Raw genomic sequence first — 20,923 nt, 5'->3', positions numbered from 1 at the left:
CTGCTTCACCACCTGTGCCATATGGATCCTTCCCACCAACACCAGCTTTTCTGAATTGTGCAGGTGGGAACTTTCCCTGCAATACATCCTACATTCCTGTAACCCTCCTGGCCTCAACTTTCATTAGTCACTGTCCTCACCCATCCAGCCCCCTCCTTGTTCCCATTCCAGCACTACACAGCTGTCATTTCACCGCCACACCTAGTCTTTTAACTTCTTTTATTTTTATTTCTCTCCTTTCCACTACTTACCCCCTCCCCCTTCTGCACCTTCTCTCCTAACCTCCATCTAAACTGCAACACTTCACTGTCCGCCACTCCCACCATACTATCTCTCCCCCTCTCTGCCCCAGCCTCCTCCTTACCCCCACCCAGTCACCACTCCCATCATGCAATGGTGCTGCTGCTCGCAGTGTAGTTCAGCTCTCTGAGACTGCAGATGTGTGTGTTTATGTTGTGCTAGTGTGAATGTGTGTGTGTGTGTGTGTGTGTGTGTGTGTGTGTGTGTGTGTGTGTGTGTGTGTGTGTGTGTGTATCTACTGCTGAAAAAGCCTTTATTGGCCAAAAGCTATGATTGTGTGAATCTTTTTATTGTGCCTATTATGACTCAGCATCTCTGCTAGATTGTTACTGTAAAATTAGGTCGCAGAAGTAGGCAACATTCCATCAAAACTACTAATAGACTTTGGATAGCCAGCCATGACAAAACTCTTCCATTTGATGAGCAAAATGTATGAGACAGGTGACATACCCGCAACCTTCAAGAAGAATATGATAATTCCAGTTCCAAAGCATGCAGGTGCCAACAAGTGTGAACATTGCCAAAATATAAATTTAAAATGTATTGGGTACAAAATACTAATACAAATTCTTTACAGAAGAATGGAAAAACTGGTAGAAACTGACCTTGGGGAATATCAGTTTGGATTATGCAGAAATGTAGGAACACATTAGGCATTACTGGCTCTACTACTTAATACTCTCTTTGAAATTTTGAAGGTAGCTGAGGTAAAATACAGGAAGCAAAAGGCTATTTACAACTTGTACAGAAACCAGATGGTGGATATAAGAGTTCAGAGGCATGAAAGGGAAGCAGTGGTTGAGAACGGAAACAGACAAGGTTAGCATATACTTGATCTTTTTCAGTCTGTCCACTGTGCAAACAGTAGAAATTAAAGTTCAAGTGAGAAGAAAAAAGAACTTTGAGGTTTGCCAACAACATTGTAATTTTGTCAGAGACAGCAAAGGACTTAGAGGAGATGTTTAATGGAGTGGACAGCATCTTGAAAGTAGGACATAAAATGAACATTAATAAGAGCAAAAGAAGGATAATGGAATGTAGTATAATTAAATAAGGAGATGCTAAAGGAAATAGATTAGGAAGTGAGACTCTGAAAAGAGTAGAGGAGTTTTGCTATTTGGGCATCAAAATAACTGATGATTGCAGAAGTAGACATGATATAAAATGGCAATGGCAAACAAAGTGGTTCTGAAAAAGAGAAATCTGTTAACATCAAATATAGATTTAAGTGTTGGGAAGTCTTTTCTGAAGGTATTTGTTTGGAGTGTAGCCATATATGGACTAAAATCAGTTTTGACAAGAAGAAATTAGAAGCTTTTGAAATGTGGTGCAACAGAAGAATGCTGAAGACCAGTTGGGTAGATCACATAACTAATGAGGAGGCACTGAACAGAACTGGAGAGAAAAGAAACTTGTGGCACATCCTGTCTAGAAGAATGGATCAGCTGATAGGGCACATTCTGAGACATCAAGAAATCACCAATATAGTGTTGGAGGGAAGAGTGGCAGGGTTAAAATTATAGAGGCAGACCAAAAGATGAATACAGCAAGCAGATTTAGAAGATGTAAGTTGCAGTAGTTATTCAGAGATGATGAGGCTTACACAGGACAGAGTAGCATGGAGAGCTGTATCAGACCAGTCTTTGGACTGAAGACCTTAACAACAACAACACTATTCAATTAAATATAATCTATGAAAATTTGTAACATTGCTTCACACTTCCTGCCATGATATGTCTCATTTCTCTGAGATTAATGATATAGTATTGTGATGCTGCATTGTTGCAATATGGTTACGTCAGTGACAGTGCTCTATGACCAGTTACAGTGCCATATAATTATATTCTGAACATATATTGCATGCCCTGCATATTTTCTGCATATTATATCTGCAAATATTACTGACTGCCTAGCACATATGCATGAGCATAATAACTTGATATAAATTTTGTTTCATATGTGAAGCTATAAAAAACCCTTCCACCAATGCTATGCTCAACTTCATTAGAATCTTGTATTCATTTGTAGGTGTATGAAAGTGAGTACAGTGATAACATGTAAATCTTGTCTGCTTTGTAATTTTCTTGACGAATCCTGTGTCAGTATCTTGGTGAGACGGATGCTAAATAAACAGAAGCATAAATTCCATGAGGATTAGTTTTTTAAATTAATATATTCCAACCACATTTTTTGACCATCTGAGTTTTGTAATCTAACCTTACATGAAAACATACAAATTTAAAAGCATTACTTGTGCCAAAAGATGATGCACAACAGCAGCATTTCACACACGGAATGATTACATGAGACTCATGTCTTTTTCTTCTTCTTCTTCTTCTTCTTCTTCTTCAGTCACCTGTGCCTTTATCCTGGGGTGTCACAGGGTCAGCATTTTCAGAATGGATTTGGCAATGCTAATGTTAAGGGGTTGCCAGGTGCCCTTCTGGCTGCCATCTCGAACCCCCTGGGATGGAAATTAGTGTACCCCAGCTGTCTGCATCTACTGTAATCCATGGAATAGTGTGAACATGTTCAGATGTCTGTGAGTCACGTAACTGAGGCAGGATGTGGGAACCAGCCCAGTATTCACCTAGGGGGATGTGGAAAACTACCTAAAAACAACATCCAGGCTGGCCGGCACACTGGCCCTTGTCAATCCATCGGGTGGATTTGATCCAGGGCTGGCGCACCTACCTGAGTCCAGGAAGCGGCGCATTAGAACTCTCAGCTAACCTGGTGGATACACCTGACTCATGTCTCTGAAGTATTAATTGTAGGATGTTTATTATACTGCTGTTCTTTGGCATTGTAACACCACTAAGATAACTTGCAAAAAACATCATACAGGAATAAGGTGTTCAACATGTTTGGATATGCAAACAATTAGTATTTCAGTGTAACATCATCATGCATATTCTGATTATAAGGAAAATCACTTAGCAGATTTGTCAATCAGAAATCATGTATGAATATTGATTATTTGTGAGAAGAGTGTTGCTGTGTTATTTGTGGTATAAGAAGAAGAGTGTCAACATGTGTCACAATCCAGCAGTAGCCAGATTTTAGCCTATCAAGACTGTGGCTTATCCTTCCATATTTTACAGCATGCATCAGATGGGATACCATGACATCATGTGATTATGGAAATGATCGGTTCAGGAGGGCCATACTCAGTGCCATGCAGGATTCCAATGGTCCATATGACTAACTCTCAAAAGGACAGACATATTGTTTGCTTAACTGTGCAGGAGCATACAACCAAATCTCACATCTTGAGTCATGAAATGAGTTGGTTTGCAACAAGAAAATTATCCACTGTGTCTGAAGCAGCACTGATGGTCAGCATGGTGACTGTTGCTGCAGCTTCCCTTGAATTGGCAGCAGAGGGAGGTACACCGTGAACCAAGAAGGGTGCTCCCTATAGCAATATTGGACACAGGAGGGGCACCATTTCTTCTGATCAGATGAGTCCTAGTTCTGTATTCAGCATAGCACTTGATGTACCCATGTGTAGAGGCCATGAGCAGAATCAACACTGCCAGATCGCTTTAAGCAACTTGTGAAATGGTATGGGGTCCACTGGGTACACAATACCATTGTTTCTAATTCACATAGTGAAGCTCTGGTGTACAATATTGCTTTGTTTATAATTCTTCCAAAAAAGCTTTCTTTCACAATGTAAAGAAATTACTGCCACACTCTTCATTAATTTCTCAGCACTAACCAATAGATAGATGTTATTCAGTAATGTAAACTGGCCAGCTGGGCATGTTGCAAAGGGTCTACAACATTTATCTGTATGACAAAGAAATGGGAGAAGAATGAGTAAGCTTTGGATTTCTGACTATACTCTTACCCTCTTCTGCAAGTTAATAATGGTGGTATAACATAATGTTAATTTCTTGGATGCATTAGATGTACCCAAAAATATTATCCCATGTAACATAATTGAATGAAAATAATCAAAATATATTGACTTAATGTTTTTTTGCAATGCTAAAGTGTAAACATTTTCTTATGAAAAAAATAGGTGATCTTAAGCAGTTTAGTAGGTCTCTCCTCCTCTCTGCCTGAACAGGCCTCATAAGGCACAACAGTACCAACTGACTGCTGTATCATCCTCAGCTCATAGACATCACTGGATGAGGATGTGGAGGGACATGGTCAGCACACTGCTCTCCTTGCTGCTATCAATTTTTGTAATTGGAGCCGCTACTTTTCAATCATGTTGTTCCTCAATTGGTCACACAAGGGCTGAGTGCGCCCTGCTTGCCAACAGCACTAGGCAGATCACTGTGGCAAGGCCATTGGCTTAGTAGGTCTAGTATGTACTTTTTTTAAAAAAAGTAGCCATGAATATACACAGCAAATAACATAGAACTTTCATGTTATTTATTGTTTCTTGTTGTTACATTCCATTTTTGAAGCCCTTGGAGTTCCTACACTTAACTCTCAATACATTTACTCTTAATCATACCTGGAGGTATATAATAAAAACCACTTTCATCTGAGCTGTGGCCGGCCGGTGTGGCCGAGCAGTTCTAGGTGCTATAGTCTGGAACTGCGCGACCGCTACGGTCGCAGGTTCGAATCCTGCCTCAGGCATGGATGTGTGTGATGTCCTTAGGTTAGTTAGGTTTAAGTAGTTCGAAGTTCTAGGGGACTGATGACCTCAGAAGTTGAGTCCCATAGTGCTCAGAGCCCATCTGAGCTGTGAATTACATAACCACAGTACAGAAAAAAAGAAAAATATCAACTTAGACATTGCCCTCCTGTCTTAGAGTCAGAGCGGGGTACTGTACTCTAGTGTAAAGACTTTCAGCAAGTTTCCATTTCTCACACCAATGTATTCTTATTTTCCTACTAATTATAGTTTATCGAGATTAATGAATAAAACAGTTCTGCTATTTTTGTGATGAGCAATAATGCTCACCATAAACATACAAGATATTATACAGTAAATAATTAGATAACTGTTGTTCTGTCATAAATACCAGTATGAGAGTTGGATACTGAGACAGCAGTGAGAGACAAACAATGAAGATTTTAACAGCCAGCTGTATTAAATAAAAGAAAAAAGAAACCATGCATGGATAATAACTTTAGAATCAATAAATTTTTTATGTCCAAGAGGAGATGCAATTACTTAATTACAATTTCAGTGCCACAGACAGTTGATCATATATTGCTTAAGTACAATTTCAGAGGTCATTAATTTCTGTAGGAGGATCATTGATCCTCCTACAGAAATAAATGACCTCTGAAATTTACTCAGATAAGTTTTTACATACTGGAATGAATTTTCAATTTTGAACAGGTTCACAAAGATTTTGTGAAGGTACATGGATAGCTGTTTCAACATCACCCAACATTTACCTAAGTGCTATGTCCATACAAGATATATCTAGCCCCAACAGATTCCTGCAGATCAACAAAATGTACTGTGCACAGATCATGAGTGAACCATGAAAGATCATAGAGGAACTGAGTGGTGATGTCATGGTGGTCCAGGAACTATAATTCAGGAATGAGAAACTTCCACACTCCTTGGTACATGTTACCACAATAGTTGGGAACCAGAATGCCACAACAGCAACCATCGTTCTCAACTGCAGATATCTTGCCACTAAAATCATACAGTTAGAGTGATGAGCATGCTGTAACAGTACAAATATTAACTCTTTAAAGCAATTGGGTTATCACTTGCATATATGTACAATAGACCTACATAATTTATCCATATCTTGACAAATTAAGAGGTGCAACAATGTACAGTCACAGTGCATATCACATTACAGAGCCTGAGGCAAATGCAAAATTGACACTGTGGCATAATAGAATGGCAGATAAGTGGGGTGTAATGGTGCAACGCTTGATCCAAGAACTAGGCTAATCTGAGATCAATAAAGAATGGCAACCTAGCACATTTGTAAATGTACCAGTGCAGAGGACAATGTAGACAATACCCTGGAAAAGCAGGCAGTGACTAATAATTTTGTATCTTGGGAGGTTAACTGGCACAGGACCATTAGCAACCATACAGTCACAACCTTTGAAATCAGAACAGTGATTGAAAACTCCAGAAGAAGTGAAGGCGATAGGGAAATGGAAGGCTGGAATTTGAAGAGATCAAATTAGAATGCACTTATTGCCAAAACAGCTTCTTTCAGTCTAAAGCATTTACCTGAAAGCATGCCTCTCTTACGGAGATCCATCAGCTGGTGAAGGCAAGTCATATCCAGCAGAGACGATATAGAGTTAGCCCAAAGGCATCTTAGAAAGAGTTGTGGACAAAAGTCCATAATAGAAGGAGGAATTACTTATTTCAGTAGGGAGGTACAAATAAGATAGAAGACTAAATATATACTGCCAGCTTAAATATACTGAAAAAAGAGTCAAGACACTAAGAAGCAGATCTGGGAGCACTTTCTGAATGAACAACTAAAAAAAAGCTTGAGGGGTCAACTGAAGAGGGTTCTTACCAGCAATAATCCTTTCCACTTTTCACAATACTGATGGAACAATGCCAAATGTCAAATACTGACTAAATACTCTTTTGCCAGACACTCTGCAAATAGAGACAATAACCATCAGTCAGTGCTGCATGACCAGATGAATATGGAATTATTTTGACAGCATCAGTAGTTGACTAAGTGGCCACAAATATGGGCAGGAAAAAGTGTGATGTAGATATAAAACATCTTGGACTATCAGATCATTTCTCCCAAATAATAATAGTAAAATTGGGTGTGGAAAAATTCTCTAAATTACAGGCCTACAAAAGACAATTATCAGGAATAAAAATATAAAATTTTTCTAAAGAACTAACACACCAATGCTGGAAAGAAGTGCATACAGAAAGAAAAATAAATGAGAAATTCTTAAATTCTCAACACTATTTAAACTGAACTGTGGAAAGACATTTCTTAAAGTATCCACAACAGTATCAAAGCCTCATAAAAACAAACTGATAACAGTAGATGTTAAGAGACCTTCCCAAACACTGAAGTACCTCATTGCCATAAAAAAGAGTCATAATGAACAACAGTTTTTTCATAGGGACAATTATAATGTCAGAACAACCTTAGATGACATAAAATGTAAATAACTATGGAACTTCAGTACATCTAATTTATAGAATTCTAATTCATTGGAAGGAACATTGGATATTATCACATTCTGTTTTAACTGACTGTAATGAAATAATGTAATACAGTGTTACTAATTTTCATCGGTTATCCAGAAACCTGGAACAAATAATAAACTGTTGTTACCCATGTGTATAACAAATGTATGCAATCAAGGCACTAATTTTCAAATTAATTAAGTCAGTTTGAGGGATTATGCCAACCACAACATGACAATGAATCATCAAGAGATACTTTCTGTGAAAAAGACAGCATTGCAGTTAATACTTTTAAAAAGCTCTTTTCAAATATGTATCAGAAACATAGCAGAAAAGTTGTGTTTAGTTTCATCTTCATGTAGTCAAGCAAACTAACAAGTTCAATGATTGAAGGAAAAGATAAGTTGCTACTTAGCATAAAGGTAATATGATAAGTTGCAGAGAGGCATAATTAAAAGACATTTACACATCAGCTTTCAGCCATAGCCTTCATTGAAAGAAAAAGAAACATGCACTATTCATTCACCAAGCAAGCATGCCTCACATGCACATGACCATAAATTCTGACAGCCTGAGACACAGGAGTTCATTTTTTTTCCCAACTTCAAATATTACGAAAGACAGATTAATGAATTACTTGAATAAATACACACAGTTTGGTTCATAAAGTAATAAAAGTATGGAATCAGTCACAACATAATTCACAAAAGAATACTTCTACATCTATATATACATGAATACTCTGTAAATCACATTTAAGTGCCTGGCAGGCGGTTCATTAAAACATCTTCACAAATCTCTATTATTCCAATCTCGTATAGGGCATGGAAAGAGCAAACACCTATATCTTTCCATATGAGCTCTGATTTCTCTTATTTTTTCATGGTGATCGTTTCTCCCTATCCAGGTTGGTGTCAACAAAATATTTTTGCATTCAGAGGAGAAAGTTGATGATTGGAATTTCATGAAAAGATTCCATCGCAATTAAAAATGCCTTTCTTTTAATGATGGCCAGCCCAAATCCTGTATCATTTCTGTGACACTCCCTCCCATATTTCGTGATAATACAAGATGTGTTGCCCTTCTTTGAATTTTTTTGATGTACTCCGTCAGTCATATCTGGTAAGGATACCACACCGCGCAGCAGTATTCTAAAAGAGAATGGACAAGTGTAGTGTAGGCAGTCTCTGTAATAGATCTGTTACATTTTCTAAGTGTCCTGCCAATAAAACGTAGTCTTTGGTTAGCCTTCCTCACAACTTTCTATTTATCCCTTCCAATTTAAGTTGTTTGTAATTGTAATACCTAGGTATTTAGTTGAATTTTTGGCTTTTAGATTAGACTGATTTATCATGTAACCAAAGTTTAACGAATTCTTTTTAGCATTCATGTGGGTAACCCCACACTTTTTGTTATTTAGGGTCAACTGCCAATTTTTGCAACATTCAGATATCTTTTCTAAATCATTTTGAAATTTACTTTGATCTTCTGATGACGTTATTAGTTGATAAAAGACAGTGTCATCTGCAAACACCAGAAGACGGCTGCTCAGATTGTCTCTCAAATCGTTTATATAGGTAAGGAACAGCAGAGGGTCTATAACACTACCTTGGGGAGCGCCAGAAATCACTTCTGTTTTACTCGATGACTTTTCATCAATTTCAATGAACTGTGACCTATCTGACAGGAAATCACAAATCCAGTCACATAACTGAGATGATATTCTATAAGCATGCAATTTCACTACAAGCCGCTTGTGTGGAACAGAGTCAAAAGCCTTCTGGAAATCCAGAAATATGGAATCGATCTGAAATCCCTTGTCAATAGCACTCAACATTTCATGTGAACAAAGAGCTAGTTTTGTTTCACAGGAACAATGTTTTCTAAACCTATGTTGACTGTGTGTCAATAGACAGTTTTCTTCTAGGTAATTGATAATGTCTGAACACAATATATCTTCCAAAATCCTGCTGCATATTGACATTAACGATATGGGCCTGTAATTTAGGGGCTTATTCCTACTACCTTTCTTGAATATTGGTGTGACCTGTGCAAGTTTCCAGTCTTTAGTTACAGATCTTTCGTCGAGCAAACGGTTGTATATGAGTCTTAAGTAAAGAGCTAATGCATCAGCATAATCTGAAAGGAACCTAATTGGTATACAGTCTGGACCAGAAGACTTGCTTTTATTAAGTGATTTAAGTTACTTCAGTAGTCTGAGGATATTTACTTCTACATTACTCATGTTGACAGCTGTTCTTGATTCGAATTCTGGAGTATTTACTTTGTCTTCTTTTGTGAAGGCATTTCAGAGGGCTGTGTTTAGTAACTCTCTTTGGCAGCACTGTCTTTGATAGTATTTCCATTGCTATCACACAGAGAAGGCACTGATTGTTTCTTGCCACTAACATACTTCACATAAGGCCAGAATCTCTTTGGATTTTCTGCCAGGTTTCGAGACAAAGTTTTGCTGTGGAAACTGTTATAAGCATCTTGCATTGAAGTCCATGTTAAATTTTGAGCTTCTGTAAAAGATCACCAATCTTTGGGATTTTGTATCTGTTTAAATTTGGCATGTTTGTTTTGTTATTTGTGGCATCAGTGTTCTAACCCATTTTGTGTACCAAGGAGGATCAGCTCTGTCGTTTGTTAATTTATTTGGTATAAATCTCTTAATTGCTGCTGATATTATTTCTTTGAATTCAAACCACATCTGGTCTACACTTATATTATTAATTTGGAATGAGTGGAGATTGTCTGTCAGGAAGGCATCAAGTGAATTTTTATCTGCTTTTTTGAATAGGTATGTTTTTCACTTATTTTTGGAAGATTTGCAGATTACAATATTCAATCTCTTGGTGCTATTGACAAAAATGGGTGTGCAACAGGGATATTTTTAGATCTTCCTAGGGCTTTTGATATCATTTACCACAAGGTTCTACTAAATAAGCAACAAGCATTAGGAATAAGAGGATAGTTAATGACTGATTCTGATCATAGCTAGCAGACAGAGTATATAAAGAAGAGATAACACATACCTCAAATAAGTCTGAACTTTTAGTAACATTCTTATGACAACCAAAATGCTTTAATAAGGGGGTTCCTGCGTTAGAACCAATACTGTCCCTAACATGCATCAATGAATTTCCCAGTGGTATTATGGAAAGATGACACATTGAGTTGCAGACAGGCATGATGAAAAGACTGTTACATATCAGATTTCAGCCAGAGCCTTCTTCAGAAAAGAGAAATGTGCATGCATTTACACAAGCAAGCACCCCTTACACACACTTGACCACTACCTGCAGCCACTACAGCCAGACTGCAACAGGTATACAAACAAATATGTGGCACAGCCTTGGTCTACTGCATGGCACACTCCTGTGCCAACCTGTTTTTGTGCCATCTAGAGGGAACCTTCCTAGCCTCCCAAAACCCTAAACACTGATCTGGTTCAGGTTCATTGATGATACCCTCATGATCTGAGCTCGGCCAGGTCACCCTACCCTCATTCCTTCACAACCACAACACCTTCTCTTCCTTCCACTTCACTTGTCCTCCTTAACCCAGCGTGCCACCTTGCTGGATGTTGCCTCCTTCTCTCTGATGGTTCCATGCACACATCTGTCCACATTAAACCAACGAAACAACAAACAACCAATAGTACCTGCATTTCAACAACTGCCAGCCCTTACTCACCAAAAAATCCCTCCCATACAGCCTGCCCACCAGCGGATGCTATATCTGCAGTGGCAGGGTCTCCCCTGCCCCATATGCTGAAGTTCTCAGAAAGGTCTTCACAGACAGACACTTCCCCCAAGACTTAGTCCACAAACAGATTTACCATGCCATATCTCCACATTTCCCCAATCCTCCCACAACCCCCAAGAACCAGCTACAAAGGAACACCTTCTTTGTCACCCTGTGCCAAACCAGACTGGAACAACTGAACCACATCCTTTGTCGGGGCTTTGATTATCTATCGTCATGCCCTGTAATTAGGGGCATCCTACCCGAGATCTTTCCAACCCTCCTAAAGTGGTGTTCTTTTCCCACCCAAACTCCACAAGATCCAAGTCAATCCCTATGCCTCTCCCAATCCTAACCCTTTGGAAGAATGCAGGTGCAAGACCTGTCCAATCATCCTACCCTGCACTTCCTATTCCAGTATTTCACAGGCTTATCCTACCACATCAGATGCCAGGCCAGCTGTGAAAGCAGCTGTGTTATATACCAGCTGTTCTGCAATCATTGTTCAGCTTGTTGTACTGCTATGACTACTAACCAGCTGTCCACAAGGATGAATGGCCACCACTGATATGTGGACAAAGACAAATTGGATCACCATGTGGCACAACATGCAGCTACACATAACATACTTGATTTGAATGGCTACTTCACAACCTGGGCCATCTGGATCTCCCTCTCCACCACCAACTTCTCTGAGCCCGCATCTCGTGGTCGTGCGGTAGCGTTCGCGCTTCTCATGCCCGGGTTCCCGGGTTCGATTCCCGGCGGGGTCAGGGATTTTCTCTGCCTCGTGATGGCTGGGTGTTGTGTGATGTCCTTAGGTTAGTTAGGTTTAAGTAGTTCTAAGTTCTAGGGGACTGACGACCATAGATGTTAAGTCCCATAGTGCTCAGAGCCATTTGAACCATTTTTTTAACTTCTCTGAACTGCACACGTGGGAGTTATCTTTACAACACATTCTTTACTCCCAAAATCGTTCCAGCCTCAACCTACAGTAACCTATTGTCCCATAAAAAATTCCACTCTACTGTTTCTCCCCCCTCAATCTTGTCACCTCCTCATAAGTCAGCTCCCTTCACCCTCATTGTGTGCTGTCCTCTGCCTGCTCATCCACCAGTCCATTTTCCCCTTCTCTGCTCCTTTCCTTTCCACTTCCCATTTTCCCCCAGCCTCTTCCTCCCCCACTACCTCCAGACATTGCATCCGTCAGCCCTGTCCTGTCAACTTCAGTCCCTGCATGCTCCACCAGGCAGAGCTACTTTCTGTTCCCCCACCTGCAACCTGCTATGCCTCCCCCTTCCTTGCCATGCTCTGGATTTTTGCTCCCATTCAACATGTTTCTGCTGCAATCTGGAAACAGTGGCCAGAGGTTTGCAGTCATGGGCGTATGTGTGGGTGCTTGCTTGTGTGAAGTATTCCTCTCTTTTCTGAAAATGTATCTGGCAAAAAGGTTCCATTGTGCCTGTATGCAACTTGTGCCATCTCTATGGTGAGTAGCAATCCACACTTTCCATAATATTATTGTTATTTCAACCTGGAATTTCTGTTGTTTGATTTTCCAGTTGTGTTGGTCATGGGGAAAAATTTTTCTTTACTGATGACAGCTGTATTATAGTCAAGAGAATATAATGGAACTCCTTGCAGACAAATCAGAGAAATCCTCGTAAAAGTTTACACCTGGTAAATAAGCAATAAAGTGACAATGAACATAAAAACCCAATGCCATGAATTTCAGTTTCAAGAGGGTAAAATGACACTGCTATTAAATCTATATGACACCTCTATACACTGTGCAAGAAATACAAAATTTATAGGAATGAATACTGATTCTCAGTTGAAGTGTGAAAACAAGAAGATACATGCAAACAGAATGTCATGCCCTTCATCCATGTGTAACAATGTCTTTTAGTTATGTACTATCCATATGTGCACTTCATTCTCAGCTATAGCGTGTTCTGGAGAACAAATGCACAAAATATGAATACAGTTTTCAAACTACAGAAAAGGGCCATAAGGATAACAACCAAAAATAGTAGTAGGGTTCATTGTAAGGACCTGTTCAAAACACAGGAGGTTTTAATTTCACCATGTGAGAACATGTACTTTTCAGTTGTTACATACCAAAAATAACATTGATAATTATTGCATAAACAGTAGTCCATGACCAGCAATAAGATCTTGACTGAATTACATTCACCAAGAATGAAGAAACATAGAACTCAAAACATTATTTTCCTTCAAGGAATAAAAGTGTACAACAAATTGCCAAAAGCAATTCAAGATATTGCTGAAACAAACTTATTTTTTTTTAAAAAAAAGCTGGAAAGTAGCTGTTAAGAAATACATTCTATAAATTGTAGGCTTACTTAGACAACACAGAGTTGGGATTTGGTAAAAAAACATAACAAATAAATAATAATAATAATAATAATGACAATAAAACACCTATCATTCCACATAACTCTTTCACACACCATTTTTCCTTCTTTTTTAGAAAAACTTACTCCCAACATGGCACAATATATAACACCACAGGTAGTTGCAATACACAAAATGGTCCTAATGTCAGCATGCTGTGTGAGTAATGTTATAAAAATGTGTGTATAGTGTGTGCAGTGGCTATGAGTGAGAAATGAATGAACAGTGAAACAATAGCCTTTTACATTATTAAACAACTTATTTGTAAATTGTCTTGTACACAAGGGATGAAATGAATGAGACAGCATTGTTTGAAATAGAGTAGCCTTGTATAACGGAGGGTGGAGACACCAATCTTTATCCAGCTATCCTAATTTAGGCTTTTCATGATTTCCCTAAATTATTTCAGGCAAATGCCAGATTGGTTCCTACTATAAGACTGTGGGCCTGTTCCATTCTTGTCATGGGAGACCCATAAGTATGTAAATGTCTGTACAAGTGAATTGCTTTATTTTTTTGTTCTTCTTAAATTGTAACACCAAGACATCTCCAATATGTTTCTAAAAGAGATCTATAGGTGAATTAAACTACAACTACTACTACTACTACTACTACTACTACTATTGTTATGCTAATAATGATGCCCAACTCATGTTTGCTCAGGAAGAAGTAGCAGTAGTGATAGCCACACTAAAATGTGTGAAGCAGATGGTATCTGTTCAGAGGTGATACAGAAAGCTGTTCCCACTGTAGTGCCATCCTTAACACATCACTGAATGGCGCATTGAGGATAGGGCAGGATACAGGAGATTTGGAAATCTGCACGTGCAGTTATCTTAAAGAAAGTTGCAACAAAGATACCCCACAGCTGAAGCAGCTAATCTGCAATATCTTCGAGTGCAGGCAGCTACAGGCTCTCAGGACTTTAGCTAGGGTTCCACAAAGATAGATCTATAGATGACATCAAAATCAGGGTCTACACATTGTAGAGAGGCCAAACAATAAATACTGTGCCACAGTTATTATCGACATTGCAGGTGCATTCAATAATATATAGTGGCCTGAAATGTTCAATTTCTTAACAGATCTCTTGATTCCAAAATGCCTTCATCTATATTTCATGGCCTACCATAAAGGATGCACACTTGAATTGCCTGTTGGGCAGCAAAAGGTAATTAAAAAAAAACTAAAGGCTGCCACAAGGCTCAATACATGGACCAGTATTTTGGAACTTGACAATTGAGCCACTGCTGGAAGTCCTGGATAGGAATGAAGAAATGATTGGAGTTGTGGATTATGCTGATAATAGCTCTGTGGTTGCTTCTGAAGGTTGCGGCACATGAAGAAAATGGTAAGCAGGTGCCCAAAGAGATGTAGTGGTGGTACAAAAGCAACAAATTAACAACAGCTGCAAATTAAACTGCATACATAATGCACTGTTTGCAGGTATTTTGGAGTTCTTCCTCAATGACAGAGGAAACTTCTCACCACGTACAGTTTGTCTAAATGCTGCTAAAATTATGCACAAATTTGCCAACACCAGAACTGCCACATGTAACTTACCTCTGGAGGCTGTGAAACTGTTCCACAATGCAATACTGGTGTCCATTCTGGGCTTTCCACCAAGTGATTGGGTTCACTGGTTCCATCTGGTATGACACAGAACCACCATAAGACATGCACAGCAAGGGGTTCTCCTATGGGTGACTGGACAATACTGTAATATACTGGCAGAGGCTCTTCTCATTACTCTCAGAGTATGCCCACTGACAGCAGAATAGGATAACATCTTGCCATAACACATTGGTGCAGTGAGATAACATAGAAATTACAGGTTCCAAAGTAAGTAATAAATTAGATCTTTCAAACTGGACACTTGGTGAGTGGAAGAAGATTTGGGATAGTCGAACTACAGGATGGCAGGTATATAGTCTCCTTCCAGTAATAAAAGAGAAACTGCTAATGAATCATATTGTCTCTACCAGAAGTATGGTTCATTTTATGAGGCTTGTTCTGAAAGTAAGTGTTCTGTGAGCAGAACTGGCTGCTGTTTTTTGAGGGCAGGCAACAGTGAGTGGTAAAGGAGAATCTCCTGACCATAGCAAGCATTTCAGGAACAGAGTAGTACATAAACTCACATTGTAGTGTCCAGTTCTGTGAAAGACATCAGTAAGAAATTCCATCAAGTATGAGCTTACCTGCAGAAGGAATAACACCCTGCTGATTTCTTTTTTTTTTTTTCACAAATCAAAATAGCTAACAGTGAAGGGGTTATGAACATAATGAGTATGTTTAGGTGGTTGTAGTCTACTTTCCCCTCACATCATTTGTTAATTGTCACTGACTTCATAATTAACTCTTTTAATAAGCTTTGAGAGGAATAAGATTCACAATAAACTTTTTACTTATCTTCTTTTCTCCTAGTTGGCTCCAGTTCTTCACATCTAGGGGCTGATTCTTGAAGCTGAAATTTTTAGGATTATAGGCTCTCATGGTTCTAACTTACGTAAATAACTTCTGAGCAATAGCACATTATAGTGGGGGGAGAGAAAAGTGCTGTCTGGTGGAGTATGCAGGATCCTGACCTAATCATCCTACCTGCAGACAAAGGTTCAACCACCGTCATTATGAATTGCAATGATTACCTGGTAGAAGGCCTCTGCCAATTATCTGACTCCTGTCTGAGAGATCCATCCCAGGAGGCTATCAACACCTACAATCCCTGCTTAAACCTTTAGATCCTTCCCCACTCAAGCCTGTGACATCCTACACATCTACCTTCTACATGCTCCCCAAAATCCACAAACCCAATAATCCTAGACACCCCATTACAACTGGTTATTGTGTCCCCACTGAAAGAAATTTGGCTGTCATGGACCAACACCACCAAACAATTTCCTGAAATCTAGCCTCCCACATCAGAGACACAGAGACACCTACCACTTTCTTCACAAACTCTAGGACACTCCATCTCTTTACCTCCTCGAATCCCACACATCACGGTTGACGCCATTTTCCTATACACTAACATGCCCCTCATGCCCATGGTCTTACCACCACTGAACACTACCTTCCGCAACGTCCTTCAGACTCCAAAACCACTACCTCATCCCTCATATACCTTACTAACTTTATCCTAACACTCAACTACTTCTCCTTTGAAGAGAAGGTATCCAAACAAATTCACAGCACAGTCATGGACACTCACACGGCACCCTCCTCTGCCAGGTTTATGGGCATCTATAGGAAACCTTCCTAGCCTTCCAAAACTCTGTATACCTGGGTTGGTTCAATTTCTTGATGATATCTGCTTCATCTGGTCTCAGGGCCAAGACACCCTATTCCCATTCTTTCACAATGTCAGTACCTTCTCTCCTATCTGCTTCACCTCGTCCTCCTCAATGCAACGTGTCACCTTCCTGGACGTTGACTTCCTTCTCCTCTTCTTCCTCCTCTCTGATAACTCCATCCATATCTCTGTCCACATTAAACCCACCAATCACTGACAAAACCTGCATTTCAATAGCTGTTATCCCATCCAACCCAAAAATCCCTCACATACAACCTGGCCACACAGGGCAGCGCATCTGCAGTGACTGCCTTGCAAAACTACCTTGTCCAGTATGCTGAAGGTCTCACCAAGGCCTTCACAGACATACACTATCCTCCAGACTTAGTCTGCAAACAGATCCCCCCATGCCATTTCCCAACATAGCCCCAATCAATTTTCCCACCACCCTCCAGAATCACATACAAATGGGTGACCCCTTCATCATCCAGTACCACTCCAGAGTGGAACAACTGAACTACATCCTTATAAAACATTCTCAAGTCCCAGAATTATATTGGCCTCAATCTATGGTAACCTATTGTTCCCATATCCTCTTCTATCCTATAGCCCCCTCCCTATTCACGTTCCCTCACCTTCATTGTAATGCACACATCTATCTTTACCCTTCCCTGTTCCTCTCATATTTTGCTGCCTGTTTCTTTTCTGTTACACACACACACACACACACACACACACACACACACACACACACACACACACACACACACACACAATGTTTAACAGCCTTCTTGTTGTGCCTGTCTGCAGATCAGTGTGTCATCTTTATGGTGCGTGGTAGTCTATCCTTTCACTAATATTGTAGACTGACATTTATGTTTAATGTCGTAACTTTTTTTGTCTAATTTGTGCTAAGTGGGCAAAATCCATATGGTGCACAATATCAAAGGACGAATAACTGAACTAAATAAAATGGAAATCTTTAATTATGTTACAAAGTTCTTCTCCATTCTGAGATGCAGGAAAAATGATGTATGCCTGTAGGAACAGAGAAAAAATTTGACTATGTTTTTCCACACACAACCATTACAGTGGATTTTTGGAATACGTAAGTAATACTAACTGTCACCATATACTGCCAGATTAAACAATTTAAAATATTCACAAAGTGTAGCTATTCATTTCTAGTCCATGAAACAGTCCCTTGAACCTTATTGTCTATTCTGAATACATATAACACTTAATGTTCTTTCACATTTACAATCTGTACATTTTTATAATCTCAAGCAAATTATTTTCATGTGTAACAATATAGCCTAGTACTTAGAGGATCCAAAAAGTGCTAATCTTATATTAATTCTGGCAAAATATGTATTTTTAGAATCATTTGGTATGGTGTGAGTGAACCAAATCTCAGTTTTCGATCTCAAAAGGGGAGGGGGGCGGGGGGGGGGGGGGGTTAGACTGAAGAATCTCTAAATTTTCGGACTTTTTCCAGTTTTTGCTTATGACACGAAAATGGTTCATATTTTGGAAATAACCATTACATAGTAAAATAATTAGAGCAAAATCCTGATTTGATTAATACAAAAAAATTAAAAGTTGATCCAATAGTTTGATTTTGATGGGGATCCAAAAATCAGCAAATTTTTCCCTTTGCAAAAACTGTGTTTTCCCCCTTTTTAATGCTCTGTAACTTTCCAACATCAACTTTTATCAATACCCCACTGCCTGAAAGTTATTGATCACCAATCCGTGAGCCCCAAACGTGTGAATTTTTCGAAATTGGGCCGATTTTGAAATTTTTTTTACTCATAAATCGAAATTGAGGAAATTCATACAATTGGTTTTCACACGTTTTTGATGCCTACAAGTCTGACTTCATTCTGAGGCTATAATATGTCATCTGAATGTGTTTAAAACTGGTTTTAAGGAATTTTGTAAAAAATCTATTTTTTTCATAATTTTCGCTTAGTACTGATGGTTTCTTGTTTGCAACGTATATTCTAATAATAGAAAAGCTATATTGGGTCCAAACACGTATTTTCCATGCATATACTTATACACCCATATGACAAGATTGGATTTCATTTCTAACTTCCAGAGCATCCAGAATACTTTCTGTCTGAAGAAAATCCTACATGATTTATACCTTCAGCAAATAGGTAGGTATACAAGCATATCAAAGAAGGGCATTTAGTGAGCTACTTTGTAACATTAAGATAAGGAGGCAGTGGGATGGAGAGCTAGATCATAGAAAGGGGTGAGCAGGTAACCAGTTCCCTTCATGTGGGCCTATTGCTCCTTAACAAGACTGAAGGATAGGAGGGATGCCCTACTACCCCCACCTTCATTTTCCCTTCAAGCTCTTCAGTTCAAATCTTTCCACCAAAGTGAATGGATGTCAATGTACTGTGAGCCAGATGTTGTGTTATTGTTTCAACATGAGTGGAAATGTTTGTTTCACCTGTCAAGTTGGTGTTGATGAAGACAAATTGATAATTGTCAAAGAAGAACGAGAAATGGTTAGAGGCAAGTAGAAAAAGAAATAATGCTGATCACACTTGTTTGACAGAGAGAGTTGAGAGGTACCTGCTCATATTGCATGTCAAAACATTACAGTAACCCAAACTGATTGACATTTATGTTCACCGTGGATATAAAGAAGCTGCACAATCAACTGTAGCAGGAGGAGTTCATGGTAATAGTTGTACCTTCAATTTTGAAGAACACTGTTTTTTATGTGGCAAGGGACTCAGAAGAATTCAAAGAGTGTCATAAACAGAGACCAAATGACAAGTAATAACAAATTCACAAGATCATGAAACTTGAAGTCAGACAGAGCACAATAAATGCAGCTATTTCTTGTGGGGATCAAGACATAGTAGCTCATCTGAATGATGAGTGGTTAGACTTGGTTGCAGTTGACTTATGGTATCACTTTGTATGTAAGAACAAACTTTACTGGAAGCCTTCATCAGATGGTCAGCAGGGAGCAGGATGTAAACCTCCAGCCAAAATTGATAGGGCAGTGGAAAAAATAGTCTTGTACCTTGAAAAACACTCAGATGAATGCCAGTTTGCTGTTGACAAGTTAATGAATCAGGTGGAAGAGGAAAATCACCCAAATGTAAGGACAGTGTTAAGTTTGTCTGTTGAAACAGTGATGATTTGCTGTATGTTGAATGGGGTCAAAAGTCACCATTGATTTGTTTCCAGAATGTTGTGCACAAAATCCTCACTGATGCTTTCTATGACAAGAGGAACCAAAACACAGAAAAAGAATGAAACAGAATTGTGAAAGCATCAGCAGAAGTAGTTCTGGAATATACCCACTGTGTTGTACATGACTTAGAGGAATGTTCACCTCCTGGCAACAATTTCCTGTCCAAAGCTGAGTCTGCAATACCAAGCACTTTGAAACTCTTCCTTGAAACAGTAGTCACAAAACACAAGAAAGGTGAGTTGGGAAAGTGGAGAAAAAAGACTGTTGAGCTCTTGCATTACTGCAGCAGTCAGGCCCAGTTCATTTTTCTCCAGTCTTGACTGGAACAAGTGTTTATCTGTGCAAAAGATTTGACTCCAGGCTCCTCATAGATTTGTTGTCATGCCTGGGATTTTCTGCATCCTACTGGGAAGCAATTCGTTTTGAGACACCTTGCATACACAGTTCTCAGACAAATTCATTATTGTAGCACTCTTATTGTCAATTAGTCTTTGAGAAAGCTGACAGTAACGTCAGTATGGATTGAGTACATTACATTCAAAGGCGGGGGAGGGGGGGGGGCGCATCTTGTGTATACTCCTCACTCTTCAATGGTTCCTGTTGAAACAATGAATGAAGAGTGTGTCTGCTTGCTCCTTTGCAGAGGTTGTTAAAGGTTCAAACATTGTTCAACTCCAGTCATTTAGAATGAAGGACGGTTTCAAAAATATCATTGTTTGCAACATAAATATTGCTGATGACATCCTACCATCATTTACTAACATTATCTGGCTGTATGGGAAGTGGAGGAATTTCCCAGAAGACCCTGGATGGA

This window comes from Schistocerca cancellata, chromosome 5 (assembly GCF_023864275.1).
Source record: "Schistocerca cancellata isolate TAMUIC-IGC-003103 chromosome 5, iqSchCanc2.1, whole genome shotgun sequence".
Taxonomy (NCBI): Eukaryota; Metazoa; Arthropoda; class Insecta; order Orthoptera; family Acrididae; genus Schistocerca; species Schistocerca cancellata.
The sequence above is the reverse complement of the archived record's forward strand: the minus strand, read 5'-3'. Positions refer to the sequence as shown.